Source organism: Lactuca virosa, chromosome 4 (assembly GCF_052849685.1).
Source record: "Lactuca virosa cultivar CGN04683 chromosome 4, Lactuca_virosa_CGN04683_v6, whole genome shotgun sequence".
Taxonomy (NCBI): Eukaryota; Viridiplantae; Streptophyta; class Magnoliopsida; order Asterales; family Asteraceae; genus Lactuca; species Lactuca virosa.
Window position 1 is genome coordinate 167,670,477 of NC_136429.1, and position 15,235 is coordinate 167,685,711.

Consider the following 15,235-nt stretch of genomic DNA (forward strand, 5'->3'; position numbering starts at 1 on the left):
TGGAAATCCATATTAGCCATTTTGGTGGTCCATATGTTATGATTGCTGCTTCAGGTGAGTCTTCTCACTATACTTTACCTAAAGTGGTAATTATGTGTGACCAGATGGTTTTATGTGCTTACTTGAGTTGTACATTTGTCTGTGTGATATATGTATGCTATATTATGTGATACTGAGACCGGACCGGAGGGTCCAACAAGCTGTGAGACCGGAGGGTCCTCACTGAGACCGGACCAGAGGGTCCAACAAATTATGGGACTGGAGGGTCCCACTGAGACACATAGACCGGAGGGTCTTACAGAGTTATAGCTTCGAGTGGCTAATGAGTGTATGTGGTATTTTGGGGAACTCACTAAGCTTCGTGCTTACCGTGTTATGTGTTATGTGTTTCAGGTACTTCCGAGGATCGCGGGAAGGCACCGGCTTGATTGTACACACACACACACCTGAGCTGGAGTTATATTTTGTGGGTCCTGGATTCGTGATAAATATTTTTTGAAAAATGTATTGATGATTGATATTCGAAGTTTTTGAGAAAATGTGACATGTGTTTATTGTGTTTGAAAATGAAAATTTTGGTTTGATACTTTACGTCGTTACACTTTCCGAACGAAATCTTTGTCTGTCAACAATTGCCACTAGTTATCTTGTCATTGTGGCTCTAACGACCTTCTGACCCAACTGATCGGGTCCATACGTCGAGTCCTCACATTACCAAATCAAAGGCTAAAAGTGATTGACACATGACCAAAGGTAGCCTTATATAACCATATGAAAAAAAGTAATTTACTCCCTTTAAGAGATGTTTTATAATTTAATTCATTGTAGTGCTATTGATATGTTACATGACAACTTATTTATATATTAGATGAGTTTCAGTTTGTTTTATTTGTGACATTTATGATTGGATTTCATTTAGGATACATGGTATTAAGCAGGGCCAAATATATCATGGGCAAATTTCATGGAAGTTATTAAGTTTTTACAAAATTTCGATTTTAACATTCGTTTTTTTTTTCTTTAGTTGGACACTTCGTTTACCAATTTGTTAAAATTTTGACCATTGTTAGTCCAGTTACGCTTAAAAATACTAATAAGACACACCATTTTAAAATCACTTTGGCTTTTTAAGCTACCATTGAAAACCGATTGTTCTCAAACCGGTTGAATTGTAAATGGATCGTGGGATTAAAATGTAGGAGTTGGTGAAATCGGTTTCATACAAGTTTTTTCCGCTTTTCATTGAATTTTTTCATAGTCGATTTCCATGTTTGCATTGACTTTCCATGGCAAAAAAAAAAGATAAATACTAATACCCTTATGTTTGTATCCTACAATGCACCAAACACATACGTAACAACTACTTATAAAATAAAATTGTAATATATGTTTTATTTAAATGGATCGTGACTTATAAGGTAACATCGTTTTGTTTTTGTATACATTTAGTCATTTATGTTTTTCATTCATATATAATCATTAAACTTGTTTGTATTGTTCACAAAATACCATTATGATAGGTTGGTGTAGGTTTTGCTAGTTTTCAGGCGCTTGACCACTCTGACGAGACTCCGATCATCTTCTCTACTCAAATATGATTTTTCCGACAGAGCTTTGAACCTGATATATAATTTCTCTTAAGCAAACCTATTATTCTCATCAATTTCATAAACACGTTGCATATTTGTGGATTTGGGTTTTCTTAATTCAAGCTCTCGAGAACAAACCATGGAATCAAATTTTAAATAGAATATTTGTGTTCTCTCTCTCTCTCTCTCTCTCCATATGAAAATGAAAGCATAGTTTAGTGGGTGTATGAATCGAATATGAAAAGTCGAACAAACATGTGTGTGAAATCAAATATGAAAACCCGAATAGGTGATTGCTCATGTGTGTTTGAAATCGATTTTGAAAAAAACGAATAGGTTGGTGTGAGATTCAGAAACACGAATCTACTAATGTGTACTTGGGCGGATTTGAACTCTTTTTCTTCTATCCATTTTCAAGAACAAAATCAAAATTGAACATAAAGGTTTATGGACAAATGGGTTTAAGGGATGAACACAATTTAGGGTATGTAAGATCTGGAAGTGTGTGTGTTTGTGTTTATCAGATTTGGGTTCCTTTCTTTCTCTCAAGAATACTTTCAACTTCAGAAAAGATATATGGATTTTTGGGTGTTTGTATGTGTAAGAGAGATGTGTTTGACCGGAGATGATGACCGGAAATTTCATCTTTGGCCAAAAACCTACACTTACCGGTTATAATGTTATTTTGTAAACAGTCTAAACAAGTTCAATGAAAATCGAACATATGTTTACAAAAAAAAAAGACTAAATATGTATAAGAAACTATGTTACCCTTATAAATCATTATCCATTATCTAATACAAAAACATTACCCTAATCCCATACAAATAGGGTAAGGGGAAGGTAATCATAAAGTTGCCGTAGAAGATCTCCGGTAAAAAAAATTAAAGAAAATGCAAATACAAATAAATATAGAAAAAAAATGATATCCAAAGTGAAGGTATCCCTATATAAAATCTCTACATAGAAAACGTCATTTTATAATCGAATATAAAGAGGTATATGACTTGACAAATAGACAAATAAACGTGATTAACTCATTATCCCTTATTTAAAAGATATCCATTAACAAAAACATGCAAAAATAAGAGAAATCCACATAAATAGAGAAATTAGTATGTGGCGATAGTAAGTACTTATGAAAACTAGTATTTGGGAATCAGCCTTTATTTTAATAGAAACTAGATTTTGGCAATAAAAATCGTCTCATAAATTAATTTATGGAAATCGTCAATACTCAATAAAAATTAGTATTGGGCAATAAAAATTATTTTATCATAAACTAAATTTTGCAATCAAAATCATTACATAAATTATAAGGCTGGAGGGTGTGGGTTCGGTTTCAGCTGATGTGGCACTGAAACACCGCCCCCTCTATGGGGTTTTGGAAGCCCCCTCTATACGGTTTTGGAAGTGCAGTTTGTGAGTGTGACAAAACTTGGGAGCGCTCCCTTTCTCTCTCTCTTCGTCTATTTCTCTATCTCTCTCTTCTTTCTCTCTCTCTCTTCCCTAACTCTCCACCCCTTGGGTGTTGTAAAAAAATGCGGTAAAAGGAGGGAGTGTGGCACCACTCCCTCCAGTCTAACCTGGACAAACTAGTATTCTCTTCGAGAAATTAAATATTCTTTTACTTTTCTTTCTATTTATCTTCATACATACTTAAAATAATAACAACTTAAAATAATAACAAGTGTATTAAAATATTATTAATATTATCAAAATATGACATTTATAAGACAAAACTGTACAAATGGTCTCTGTAGTCAACTGAAAATTGTCACTTTGGTCCAAAAAAGTTTAGACTAGCACCAGAGGTCCAAACTTTTCATTTTGTTGCGAGTTTGGTTCAATTTGCTTTGAACTTTTTTATAAAGACGATTTTGCCATTGCTGTTAGTTTTTTTTAGTTTTTTTTATTTATTTAAATATTTTTCTGATTAAAAGAAAAATTAAAAAACCAAAACTCTCTCTCTCTCTCTCTCTCTCTCTCTCCACCACCACTTCGTTTCTTTTCAAAAAAAAAAAATACAATCCATGAACACCACTTCAGAAATCCATGAACATCACATTAGAAATCAGAAATCCATGAACACCTACTTTAGAAATCAAAACACATCTTTACAGTTACGGTTTTCATAAAAATAAAATATCACCACCACCATTGAAGATTTGATATAGATTTAGGGGAAAGAAATCGATATATTGCCTTCAAACACGAAAACACACATCCATGAACAGATATCGTTTCGTCTTTAGATCTCGGAGCATATATGACGAGGTAGATAGATGGATTTCGATTGACCTCCGCCGATTTGTCTTCTCTGAACCATGACGTAGACATGGAAGACAAAATGATGATAAAATCATATTCTTATGCATAGTTTCATCTAAATCGATCTCGAAGACGAACCACCGTCAATCTAACCCTTGTCGAAGCCACCTGTTAAAGCAATCCCTACCACCAAACACCCATCCCTTCACCTCAAGTCTCTCCCCTTGATTTCCAGTCGCAAAACGCCGCATCTGAAAACCCTAACCACCAAGAAACCCTAACTTCAAATTTCGATCTCCTTTCTCTTGTCTTCGGCTGTCAAGGTTCAAAGGGAGGGTAGCAACGATCGAAGTGGGTGTTTGGGGTGGTGCTACCTGAACGAAGGGAGGCGAAGGGGGGGCCAGGCTGACGACAGCAGTCAGTTTCTTCTTCTTTGGATGGTGGTAAGCAAGAAATGAGAGAGAGAGAGAGAGAGAGAGAGAGAGAGAGAGAGAGAGAATGGCGATGATGAGGGCTGATCAGGGATGCAGACGACTTGCCTAATTTTTTGTTGGAGATGGAGATGCTCTTTGAGGGTATCTCTTGGCAACAACAGTGAAACACAAAGATGGAATATGGATGGGGAAGACGGTGGAGAGAGAGAGAGAGAGAGAGAGAGAGAGAGAGAGAGAGAGAGAGAGAGAGAGATTGTATATTTTATTTATTTTTTTCTTTATAAAAAAATTATTAATGTAAAATAGCAAAGACAAATTTTTTTCTTTTAAACAGAAAAATATTTAAATAAATAAAAAAACTGAAAAAGAAAAAAAGTAAGGGCAAAATCGTCATAATGAAAAAGTTCAAAGCAAATTGGACGAAACTCGCAACAAAATGAAAACTTTGGACCTGTAGTGCTAGTGCAAATTTTTTTGAACCAAAGTGTCAATTTTGACCAAACCACAAGGACCATTTGTGCAGTTTAGTCTATTTATAACAATTTCTAATGGCAGGAAAATATAGAAGTATATTTAATTTTTCGTTAAAAAAGTGAAAATCAATTACTACTTGACCTGTATTAGGGAGCAGAATGTCAAAATTCACAATAATATTTGGATACTAGTATACTACCAATTGTACCAAACAGTGGACTAGATTTAGCAAGCATATTGAAAAAGTCAAAATTCACAATTACATAAGCGATAATCAACATTCACAATTACGAAACGATAATCAAAATTCACAATTACAAAAGAGCATTTAGCAACCAAATCCACAATTATTGAACTAGGATTGGCAAACAAATTTACAAATTCACTCTTGCAAATGAGTATTTGGCAAACTAATACACAAACTGACAGTTACTCGGAAAACAGATTCACAATTACATATCGATTCAATCAATTTGGCAATTTTCAATAACATAAAACCATTCAAAATTTAATGTAAGTAATATTATCATCAAAAGCAACAAAACGTCAAAACTGTATATGTAAATTGCATTCAAACTTCGAACAGTTTGAACTCAATAATTACATCAGTGCCTATCGGGATTGAGTTATCAAAAAACCAAATACTTCAATCCCAAATCGAAAATCAAAGACGGGGTATTGAGAATTTCAAGTAAATAATCAGCAATCAAATTCTGGAATCAAGAAGCTGATCACTAATCAGAATCATTAATTTCAAGACTCAACGAAACTGAAAAATGAAAATGGGAAATCAAAGTCTGATAAACTGATAAATAATTTGATTTTTTTACCAATATATTCGGGATTTCAAGGCTTCAAGCAATGGGGAGTGACGGAGAGTCTGATTTCGTCTCCTCATTTTCTGAAATGGCGTGAAGTCTCCTTGTCATCTGAAAACTTTCCGTGTGCGTACGATGCTGCGATCCCCCTCATGCCTTGCTGCCATTACTAAGACCGCTGGTGGACTTGGACCTGTATGTGGATTAAAATTTGGGCCCAAATAATTACTAAACCGATCCATTTTAAGTTCTTGCCCTGGGTCATGGGCCATGTCGCCCTACGCCTATGTCTGTCCTGCCGGTTTCAATCATCTGGTTTAAATCCAACTTTCGACATCTAGAAAATGATCCGGTTAAATTCAATAACATCAAACCAAATTGGTTTCGATAAAATTGGTTATCAACAAAATCGGTTATCAAATGGCATTTGGTCTGGCAGTAAGGAATAATTCTCACAAATAAAAGGTCATAGGTTTAAATATGTGATATTTAAGAATATGTGACTTCGTCCTTTAAAAAAACAACAAAATCGGTTTTCAGACCGTATCTGAATCCAAATCGAACAATTGGGACATAGATAATATTAGGAATATGTTAGTTTGTCGATTAAAAAATAAATCATAAAAAAAAGTTTTCAAACTGTATTTGAATCCAAATCGAACAATGGGCTTTGTTGGGAGCTCTTACTAATGTATCAATTTGTTGTGGACTTTTTTTACAATTATATATTATAAAAGCGAACGAACAAGAAGCTAACAAATAATAAAACAACTACAAGGATGGCTTTAAGTGAGTTGCGGAAGAAAGGAATAGTAAAGTTGGGATACTTTGTCCAGGTTTGGTCCCTTGATTTACATATCCGGTCCCTGTACTTCTTTAATTAATTTATTCATGTCCTTTTATTTGTGTTCCATTCAACTTCTTATTTTTTTGGCAGAATTGGTCCCTGTATTATTGTTGGAAGTTAGGAATACTAAATTTGGATGTTTTTTGGCAACTTTGGTCATTATTCTTTACCCATTTTGACACTTTTGGTCCTTGCAATCAATATTTTTACACTTTTTTGGAACCTTTTAATATTTAAAGTTTGGCCAAAAAACTTTAACGGTTTGACAATTTTGATCCATTTTCTAAAAAGTTGCTAATTCATACCCCTTTAATTCTTTAGCCATTTTCACACTTCTGGTCCTTCCAGTCAAAACTTTTACATTTTTTGTCCGGGCCAAAGCCCGGACTTTTCATCCTTGCACTTTCTATGTCTGTCATATTTATCAATTCGGAAACAACATTGAAAGCTTCTGGCTCCCGCGTAGCGGGGGTAACCTTTCTAGTTCCGATTAAAAATAAACGCGCGTTGCGGTGGAGGACTCTTTTGCAAAGTGGACCACAAAAAAGTAAAAATAAAGTTTTCATCCAAATAATTATACATAGAGGAGACGGAAAAAAATATGGTTTGAAAGTGCATGTTGTTTAGTATAATACCATAAACGAAAATTAATTAAGAAATTTTAATAATATTGAGTAATATATTTTTCTAGAAACAACCATATATTAAAAAAATAGCAAGGAACTAGAGGAAAAGAAAAACAATTACAACAGGTTTATAGGTTGTTGAAGCCAACAAACCTAATTTTTGGAACAATTAAAATTCCTATTACAAAACCAATTGAAAGAAAATTCATTTATCGCATCAACAATTTAATTGTTGAATTTGATCAAATTAGGGTTTATAGAAATTTGCTATAATTGTTGAATTTGATCAAATTAGGGTTTATAGAAATTAAACCCTAAAAGGCTATAATTTCGACTAGGGTTAGGGTTTTTCGAAACCCTAGCCTCCTTCCCTTGGATTTCGAAATTAAGGTTGGGGTTTTGAAACCCTAGCCTTCCTCCCCAAGTATTTTCGAAAATGGTAGGTTATTAGGGGTTGCGTATTTAGATAATTGTTACTTTAATTTGATTAAAATGGATAATTATAAAATTGGATAAATCTTATACCCTAATTTTCAGAAATTAGAGGGTAAGGATTGAGATTAAATTATTTGATTAATTTAATTAGATAATCCTTAATTGATTTAATTTATTTAACTAATTGTTAATTTATAGATAATAATTAAATCATTATTGGTTTATTTTAAATTTAATTAATTAGATATTATTTTCAAAATTTAAATTATAAACCTAGTATTTTGAAAAGTTTTAAAATACACCTTATACTATATGTAAAATTAAAAGTTTAATAATTAGTATATGTATAAGACTATGTCAGTCAAATCGCTAGTATGCCTTATTCACGAAACCATACTATAATGGGAGTTTAAGGAAACGACCTATAAATAACCGTCATTGGGTATCCATTCTTACCCACCGCTCTCTTGTATGGTGGAGGGTCGTTTGCCGAACGGATTTGATAGGACACAAACTCTCATTAAACGTATAATGATATTAAAAAGTACTAGAACCTTCTTTTTAAATTCACAAATCTAGTTACTTCAGGAATTTTGTTTACCCTCAATGGCGGTGTGGAATTTTGTTTCATAGCAGGCTTGGGTTGGGTAGCATTCAGGATCACTTCAGAAGTCTTCCTGAGTTGGTTGTGTATTGGTGGATCCTGCCCACACTCAATTAAGTATGGAATCTTGTTTCGATCGATCATGAGGATGTCTTCTGTTAATGATTGAGGTTCGTCGTTCGATAGAACCTTGGTATTTCTGCCCTTTTTGGATGAGGTTATGGCTTCCCTAAGGATATGCATTGTGGTAATTCATTGTGTGTATCTGGGCTGGACAAGATAGATTTGGGGCTTGGATCGAATTATTCACATGGTCCTTTTGGTTGATAGCCTTTGAATTGGATCAAGAGTACGACCTTTTATCCTATTCTTGGGTCGTGTGTGACCATTTTCTCGCAGGGTTTCACACTGGTAGCAAGATGTTTTGTGAAAGGAATTGTGTGTGGTAAGATTTTGGCCTTGTTGTGTAGTTAGTATTGAAAGGGAAGTTGTTTAGGTCCCTGCAAGGCAATAGAAAGATGCTGGGAGTCTTTGGGCCCGTATTGAGGGTCGTGAGTGCCAGGCGAAATATGTAATGTTGAAAAGATTGACGTAATAACGGGAGCATTCCAGACATGGGTTGAGGGTCGGGTAAGGCATTCCAGACTTATGTTGTGGGCTCAGTGGCAATCTAGACCTATACTGAGGACCTTGTAGGGGTAGTCCAGACATAGGTTGTGGTCCGATGGTCATGGTTGTTGATTTCATTTGAGTATGGTACTTTCGGTATTGCGCATTGATGGAAGTCGGGAGACACACAATCAGCTGGTTTGGATAAAGGGAACAAATTAAGGTTGTTGGGAGTATTGGCCGCATATCATAAAATCTTCCGGAATGTTTACCCTATAGTCCCATTTGCTCGCAAACTGTTACGAGGGTTTGATTATCAAGGTTGGGAACTGGTTATGAAGTCTCAAATCAAAAGTTATGCGTTAATGTATCAGATGTTTTGCTAGATGGGGGAATACACCTGAATTCTTAAAGATTGGGGGTAAATGTGGAATTCCTGGAATTCTCATCTTTGCTCATAGGAGTCGTGGTTGGAGTGGCGTGTCAAGGAGTCATGGGTTAATTAAAGGCTTCTGGTGCATCTTATGGATTTGGGATTAGTGAAAATTCGCGATTGATGTGTTGGAGTTCTTTTCAGATAAGGTATTGGATTCCTAGTCTCGGAACTGAGTAGTGATGGTTGTCCTTTATCAGTTAACGTTAGCGGGAGCAAGGATTGTCCGTCGTTAGTATGCGAGTTCTGCTTAGAATGGGTTCGATTAATGGAAGGCCATCGTATGTCAGGATCGACTTTTATCAAGGATCTGGCAGGTGGTCGGGGTATATGTTTTCGGGTATCTGTAAATTCGTTCAGGCTGGATAGGTTGCTCGGTTTCGATTGTGAAGTTGAGTCTTTGCAGGATCAGTTTTGATTGGTTCTGTCTGTCTTGGAGGCCGGCATTGTTCAGGGTTTTCATTTTCAGGTATAGTGGTTGGATACTCGTTGGCTTCGGGAAAAATTGAGATTCATTCTTCGTTAGGGATTGTGATATCTTCTATTTTGGATTCGACATCAGTAAGGGTGGGCGGTCATCAGAGCGAGGTCACTTCCCCAGTTATTTTTTGGGATTCATGGAGTTCAGTCATGATCGTTTAGTTCGGTAAAGGAGACAGTTAGGAATGATTTCGAGGATAAAATCTAATTTAAGTGGGGGAGAGTTGTAACACTCGGAATTTTGAGGAGCAACTTTGGGTATAAATCTCCTTTTGAGGATTGAACACGGCGTGTTGTAGGCACCAGCACGGTGTGTCCAGATAAGAAGAGGCGCGAGTTTCATTTTGGGCAACACGGCGTGTTACCTCTTGGAACACGGCGTGTTGATGGCTGAAATGAAACCCTAATCTTCCGAGTTTTTCTCCCTATTTAAAAGAATGTGGAGGCTAGGGTATCTTCACCCTCAACCTCCATCAGCCCGTCAAGCCCTGAATAAAACTCTAATTATCTTCCCTCTTATTTTGAGCTAGTTTGGTGTTTTTTTTGAAGCTAAAGAAGGAAGAAAGTGGAGGAAGGAAGCAAAGATCTAGCAAGCAAGCACCCATTCTTCAGTTTGGCACTCTTCCGGACCTTCGTAAGTGTCCAAGACTCGATTTTTATCACTCAAAGTTGTTAGATCTTGGGTATTGTCCCTTTTGCTTCTTGTTCTCGAATGTTGGAACGGTTAGATCTCATAAAGTTTGCAACTTTATGAATCCATACGTCAAGGTGATCTAGTAGTGTCTTGGATCTGGTCTATAATCAAGTTTTGATGTCATGCATAGAGATTAGGTCATAAATCCTCATTTTGACCTAATATAGGTTCAAGACATGCATTGGACATGTATATCTAAAAAGCACCAACCGTTGGGATGGTTTAGGTGTTAGAATCACCTCTGGAAAGGATGGACTTCAGACTTTAAGGATTAAGTGCTTATTAGTTAAGCCCTTGCATTATTAAGCTTTATGGATTGGGTTTTTGGACCATTTGGGTAGTCCCAATGGATAAAGTTGGAAACTTTATCCTTCTGGATCACATTTTGGACTAGATCTGAGCTTTGGATCTCTTGGAATCAAAGAAAACAACTTAATGTATTAAGCTATTGGAACTTCGGCAAACACGGCGTGTTGGCTGGGATTTGCCCGACTATTTGGATACTGGCGGAACATGGTGTGGCCAAGGGAACACGGCGTGTTGGGTCAACATGGACTATTGACCTTGAATTTTGACTTTGACCAAGTTGGATCTTGAGGGTATTTTGGGATTTTGATGGAATTGGTCACTTGGTGGATCAGGGAAAGTCACAAGGTTACCAAGAAGCTAGTGATTGGTCTCGTTTTATTCAAGTATGTCGTTACCATTGTTTCGGTAATGACTAATGAGATGATTGTTATTCCGACCCTAGTGGTCATATCAAATTGGGTCCGACTACAATGAGTTTGTTACGTGGTTCAGAGAACCAAGTTCGATGTAATATCTGACTTAAGTCAGAAGATTGAAATCAATGCGATCAATAGCATCGCGCTCGTTGTTGAAGAAGCTTGTAGCTAGAAATGCTACATGCTAAAATGTGATTATATCACATTAAAATATGAAGGAAGGTATATTCCATTCTGGAATTTGACTCTAAGAGACTTGAGTCTAAGCGTTGCATCGTACGATGAGAGATCATTAGAGCATGACCCATCAGTCTGTTACAATAGATAAAGGAAAGTACTTATCCTAAGAAGAAGAAGGAGTCCTCAATAAGGATTTATTTTGTAACTCGAAGGTTACGATTGATCGTCCAACTTAGTACGAGGAGCAGGTGCAAGATTGAGCATCGCCTGCGATTGAGAAGTCCAAAAGCTAGATACTCGTTCGAAGAAACATATAGATTACGGTTATTACTTAGGATAGAAAGATGATGTATGGAATCATTATACCAGACCTATTTCGTTGATGATTCTGGGACGTAATCATCCTAAGGGGGAGATAATTGTAACGCCTGTAGACCAGGGCTAGTCCATTAAAAGACAATAAGTGTCGAAAACGACTTTTTGATAGAAGGTTATTTATAATGAATAGTCTTAATAAAAGTTGTAGTATATGTTACAAGGATTCCGGATATATAAAGAATGCCGAAATACGAATAAGTTATGACCTGTCGAAGTTTCGTGACAAAACCGGTACGAAACTGCGTGACGTAAATAGTGAATTTACGATAGATCGATATTTAGCCTTAGTGATCTAAACGAAAGTCGTAGAATACGTTAAACCGAGAGCGTGCATAAAAAGAACGTCTAAATCTGACTTCGTATGAGGAAGTTATGATTTTTCTAAGTTTCAGCTTAGCAGTATGCAGCCCAAAGTTCGAATATGAGATCGAGTGATTTCTAGCCGAAATAATCTAAATGAGAATCGAAGATCTCGTCGATAGTAATGCAGTGGTAAAAAGACAGACGAAAACGGACATCAGATGAAGAAGTTATGAAATTCTAACGAAGTTTTCCTGTCCCGGCCTACTAAAAATAAAATAATAAAAAATAAGATCAAAATTAGCTGACGGAGTCTAAACAAGAGTTGTAGAGCATAATCTCACCTACGCGTGCATATAAAGAATGTCGAAAACTGAGCTAATATGTGAAAGATATGAATTTCTGAAGTTCGGGGCGCGAACCCCGACACTGTGTCAGAGTTCACGACGTGAACACAGTGTTCACGACGTGAACTCAGTAATAACGTCTTTTGGAGCCTGACAGACCCAAGTTGCGATGACGCACCTGATGACTACTGAACTCACGACGTGAATATTTGAGATTCACGACATGAATCCAGAAACGTTCGGGGGTGGAGGACGTCATGTATAGTATCACAACAGATGTATCATAGCAATCATAGTAAACACCACCAAACATTGAATACATGTGTGAAAAAGGTTTACATCTGTTTAACACGTGTTTTATTTACATCAAAAGTATAAGTAAAATAAAAGACATGACTTCATACTCTTGTCTTCTCAAAACTCCAGAAGGTACCTGTCTACTGATTTCCTGATAATACAAGCGATTTTGAAAGAGTATCAGCATAAATCTGGTGAGTTCATAAGCTATGTTTTGTAGTGAAAACTTGTTGATGTATCTTGTAAATTGTTCGTACGTTTCCAAGAAAATCCAATATTTTCTTTAGTAAAAGAAGGATGTTACCAGTATGTATTGTATGTTCTACTGGAAACCCTGGCTACCACCAATATGTATAGTATGTTCCGTTTGAAAACCCTGGCTACCACCAGTATGTATAGTATGTTCTGTTTGAAAACCATGGCTACCACGAGTATGTATAGTAGTTTCATTATTTAAAATAAAACCAGTTGTTGTATCCCTGGAATCCTCTAGTGTAATCTATTAATTAAAATAAAACTAATGAAGAATGAAATTTCGTAAACAAATGTTAGTTTATACTTATTTTGAGTCGTATAACCATGCTTGATATGACTGATGACCTTAGCGACGTTCTTCAGGCGTCGTACGGTATGATATTTGTCACCCCATGCATGCCTGCCTAACTGTAGCTAGCAGTTTAGGTGTGGGATTGTCAGTCCCGAATAGATATATTCACAAATCTCACGCTCTCCCTCCAGGAGACTCTGGTTACACTATACGTTGAGGATTTTACCAGTACCCCGAAGGATACAAATGAAGAGGAATCTCACAATCCTGTATTAACTAGTTTACATGTAGTTATGTAGTGGTCTTACTGTATTGAACTCTGTATGTATGATGTATAAGATAATAATTATACTTAAATAATTATTATATGTTGTTCTCTTGTGGTAATGTATGTCATAAACTAAATTTGTCATAGTTTATATGTTTAGCAATGTATAACTCAGTGTATTGAAAACTCCAAACTATACCTATTATAGTTTGTATGTATATAGTATATCCGGTTCGTATATTGTTCTGAAAACTATGCAATCATGGTTGTATGTTGAAAATGCCCTTTATGCTCAACATAGTACAAAAGGGGATAAAATATCTAAATATTTTATAAAAAACGTGAAAATTGTTTGTCTGAATCAATTGCATAAGTTTTGTACTTGTTAAAAGTCCCTATGTATTAATTTCACAAAATCATTTGTGTTTGGCTTGTATTTCCCCTGAAAACGTTTAAAATCATGAAAAGCGTAGGGGTATGAACTCACCGTTGATGTGTGAAAACGTCTACTGGAAATGAAGATCCTCGAGTGGTTGTACGTGGCACTTAAACGGAATCCTAATATCAAATAAATACATATATGTATCTAAATTAGCGATTTCGTTAGATAAAGTGTTAGAAAAACACTTGTTTTCGGTTAAGGAATGTTACCGGGATTTGATCGAATCGAGGAAAGTGGGTTTTCGGACAAATGCACCACTTAAAAGGTGTTTTCGGCCATGAACGGTCGTGAGGAGAGTTTACGGTCGGCAGACAGTTTACGGCCGTGAACTAGGGTTTACGGCCTTTGAAGATTGACCGTAAACGGGTTTACGGTCTATGAAGATTGACCATAAACTCAAGAACAAGGGTGCTGATTTCGACGAAAACGTGCTTTATACGCTCCTAAACAATTCCCGGAAGTGTTTCCTGATGATTTTTCAAGAGAAATGAGGGTGTTTTGGAGTTTACGGCCAGAGGTTCTAGAGAGAGAATGAGAGAGTTTCCGGTCAGAAGTGTTCAAATGAGGGTGGGGGTCTCATATTTATAGGGGATTTTGTGGTCGGTGGGTGGGGTCCACCCGACACTGGCCGCAAACGAGTTTAACGCCGTAAACAGGTTTACGGCCGTGAACTCCAGTCAGGCCGTGAACATCCTGCTTTCGAGAAAATTGAGTTTCGCGCGGTTTTGGTTTCCGACTCGCATATATAAATTTAATTATATAGAACCCAATGATATTCTAAAACAAAAAGTTCGACCGAAAATTAATAAAATCCAAATTTTATTAACGGAAATCGCGTAATAGAAACGGAAAAGTTTCGGGTTGTCACAGAAGCCCCGGTATCATCACACCCGAAGTAAGTCCCGACGCTCTGAAGATCCCGAGAAGAAAAGCGTTTTAAGCCGAAGCTCTGCCCGCGAGAAGCCCGGTTTGTGAATATATCCCGGTTTCATCGAAGAATACTACTTGAAGAGCCATAGTGCTGTCCGATAATCGTCTTATCAAGTGAGTGTATAGTCACTTTCATCTTACACATAGATATGAAGTATTTTGTATAAAATACGTGTTATGTGTATACTTATATTGTTTGTTTATTTGAGATGGATGTTGAATGAATATTTTATACATGTTTTAAATGATTTAAGTTGTGTATGGATTTTTATATCTACGAATATGTTGGGTAGAACATGGGTAGATAAATAATGAGGGATGAAATATAATATAGATGAATATTGGCAGCTGCGCCATAACCCTTAGGTCTTTTTGATTTACGTGTTCACCAATTGTAATCTAAATATCCCGGCAGCTGCGCCTAATGGATAATATTGGCAGCTGTACCTAATAGATACAACATAATCTTGGCAGCTGCGCCTAAAGGATAATATTGGCAGTTGCGCC

The 15,235-nt window shown here is 36.3% G+C and overlaps 1 long non-coding RNA gene across 1 annotated transcript; it reads right to left on the reverse strand.

Annotated features, from left to right (window-relative positions):
• Window positions 1–5,034: 5,034 nt before the first annotated feature.
• Window positions 5,035–5,730, reverse strand: LOC145168598 (uncharacterized). The gene is made up of 2 exons (XR_013741955.1): window positions 5,599–5,730; window positions 5,035–5,537 (listed from the first exon to the last, which is right to left on the reverse strand). It is a non-coding gene; the product is annotated as an uncharacterized LOC145168598 (long non-coding RNA).
• Between the last annotated feature and the right edge of the window lie 9,505 nt (window positions 5,731–15,235).